General features: G+C 37.7%; 1 long non-coding RNA gene across 1 annotated transcript in view; it reads left to right on the top strand.

Annotated features, from left to right (window-relative positions):
• The window catches only part of LOC132063145 (uncharacterized), a 9,127-nt gene extending 8,060 nt beyond the window's left edge, over nt 1-1,067 (top strand). Inside the window, exon 2 of the long non-coding RNA XR_009416341.1 lies at nt 611-1,067. This is a non-coding gene — a long non-coding RNA (uncharacterized LOC132063145). The remainder of the gene's footprint in view (nt 1-610) is intronic.
• The last annotated feature ends 1,805 nt before the right edge of the window (nt 1,068-2,872 follow it).

Genomic DNA, 2,872 nt, shown 5'->3' with positions numbered 1-2,872 from the left:
CGATCCTAGGTTTGATGTGCTTATATTAGTAAAGAAGCCATACTACGGCAAGCTTAGCGGTATGTCGTATTTAGCATGTGATATTTTTTGTGAGAGTGAGCTAATTTGCTAAAATTCATGTCCATTGAAATGAAAATATTTGATTCTTGTGAGATATGTGGATAACTCTCTTCTTGTGAGGGCACTTAGTTGACAACAAATTGGGGAAGTGTTGTACTCTTGGTTAACTAGCACGCTTGCCTTGTTTTAAGTGGTGTCCTTGAGTCATAAGTTTTGAAAATAATGTGTTTTTTGAGAAGGTTGCTTGTTGATGTTCTAAAACTGAAAATTTTGACCTTTGGCATGGCTTTCATAAAAATTAGCTTGAGAATTGAAGTTTGAAATAGCCTTATTAGCCGAAGCTAGAGCAGACCAGTTTGAATGGCAAGGTGGTGAAATTGTGGTAGATTGGTATTGGTAAGTGGTTGCTCGAGGGCGAGCAAGGTCTAAGTGGGGGTTGGTGAAATTTGGCACAAATATCTAAGTTTCCCTCTAAATCTTTGTACTTTACTTGCTTTCTTGAGGATAAAATCGTTGTATCCGGGCTTATGTTGTTATGATTTGTGAATAGGTGCAACGCAACCATTTGGAGGAGAAGTGAGCAATTTGGTGGACTTTTGCAAACTTTGGCATCTCAACGTGGTGATATGAGAAGCAGAAACAGTAGAGAAGAAGTGACGAACTGAGGAGTCCGCTATCCTTCCGCATCGCCGAACAAAGGCGCAAGAATTCTATCTCTGACTAATGGCACAATCAGGCTTGTCATCCGCATCGCATGAAGAAAGCTAGCAAAACAAGCTTCTGACCAAGTTTCATGTTCATGCAATCCTTCCGCATCGCGAAAGAAAAGCTCAAGTTCTGTTCAGCCGATCCTTCCGCATGTGGAAGGAAAGCGAGTCTCTGCACAGTTTTTCCCATTTCGATCGGGATTAGGTCTACTTATTTTTTGTTTTAACCCTAGATTATAAATAGATGTTTTATTAGTTGTAAACGACGTGCTGGGATTATTCTAAGACTTGTAAGTCGTCGCTTTACTATCTCTCTCTAGAATTATTTTATTTTCTTCTTTTCAACCCTATATTATTTATGAATTCTTGTTCTTCATGTAGAATCATGAGTAGCTAAACTTCTTAATTCTAGGGTTGTGGCGAAAGACATGATAGTTGGTTTGGCGACAATTTTTATCAATTAAATTTTCTTATTTTGGGTTGCTCATTTATTCTTGATCTTAATTGTTTGATTATTTGGCCAATAGTTGAACACTATTTGTGACGTGTGAATTGGACTAGGGATAGGAAATTTGCTTGCGTAATAAGAATAAATAGGGCTTGTTCGATATAATTGTTTTGCTAATGAGGATAGGAATATACCCTTTAGCCTTGCTTAGTTGAATACGGAGAAGTAAATGCGTTCTTGTTACCTCTGACGACAATAGGATATAGGCGTTATAGTAGCATCTATAGGCTTGTGAGCAACTCGGAATATACTCATAAAGTTATAATCAACCCGTCAACTAGTAACCCAGGAAATAAGTTAGGCAGAATTGTCAAAAGATCAACTGGATTGTCGAAAGCCATGACCCTGGCACTCTCTCTCATCTGATAAATCTTATAGTCTTCGTTACAAGTTTCTCAGTCGTAAAAAGACTCATACTCAATTGTTTATTTTCAGTTTTTAGTTTAGTCAGAACAAAACACTTTGATTGTCACTTTCTTGAATAGTTATACGAAGTTTGAATTGGTTAAACAATATAAAATCTAAGTCTTTGTGGGTACGATATCTGGACTTAAAAATCCTATATTACTTGTACGATCGCGTATACTTGCGTGTGCGTTTGGGAGCAACACAAATGTTTTAGACTAGTATTCAATTAGGTGAAGATTTTAAGCAAAATTGCTAACCCTAGTTTAATTGAATGTTTTTTAAGCTTAAAATGAATTTCTCAATCTTCAAAGTCTGTGTAAAATGGTAGGAATTGGGTTCTTTAAATAGAACCCCAATTCTCAGAAACCCTACATTTAGCCCGATGTGGGACTATTGCAATTTTGGGGCAAATACCCCCATTCATCGTATCAACGGCTAATAAATAAAGCAAGCAGGACATGACGGGTCAGATTTGACCCAAGCGAGGTTAATCCGCATGGTTCTTCATGAACCAATGGAATTTGTGGATTTAAAATTGCAATACAACAAAACTTATTAAAGAAAATCAGTCAAGAACTGTTTGATTTGCAGAAAAAGTAGAAGAGTGAAGGCGGTTATACCTTGTTTGGGTCGGGTCTTGGTGGTTTTGGTTGAGAAATGGCAGAACAATAAATGCTCTTGCCATTCTCGACTACACAATGACCATCAGCCAAGCATGGGCCTTTCAAAATTGCCTTCTCCGGCGACGTAATGTAGGAGAGAGGGGAGGGGAAGGGTGGCAGCTAGGGTTTCGCCTAGAAACCCTTTGAGAGATAAAGAGGGTGCGTTTGGTTTGGTGAAAAATGAAAAAGAGGAGGGTTCCTCCCCCCGCCCCCCAAAGTGCCGAAGTGGGCCGGTTCAGTCCCTTAATATACTAGGCCCGGTCCTGAAATAAAGGAAAGGAGAGGAGGCCATTATATACATATACATGGTATACATGTATATCCGTGTATATGTGTGTATATATATAGGAAAGGATTTGACACTAATTTAACAAATGATAACAATTAAGATAGTCAATTAGTGGAAACCCCCTTAATTATGATCAAAGCACATTAATTAAATATTTAAACAAACTAATTGAGTATGGCTAATTACGCAAATAAACTTAAGTTGTAAGTATAACCTTAATTGATTTTAACCATGAACT

This window comes from Lycium ferocissimum, chromosome 7 (assembly GCF_029784015.1).
Source record: "Lycium ferocissimum isolate CSIRO_LF1 chromosome 7, AGI_CSIRO_Lferr_CH_V1, whole genome shotgun sequence".
In the NCBI taxonomy this organism is placed as follows: Eukaryota; Viridiplantae; Streptophyta; class Magnoliopsida; order Solanales; family Solanaceae; genus Lycium; species Lycium ferocissimum.
Note: the sequence above shows the minus strand (reverse complement) of the source record. Positions and strands in the feature narration are given on the sequence as shown.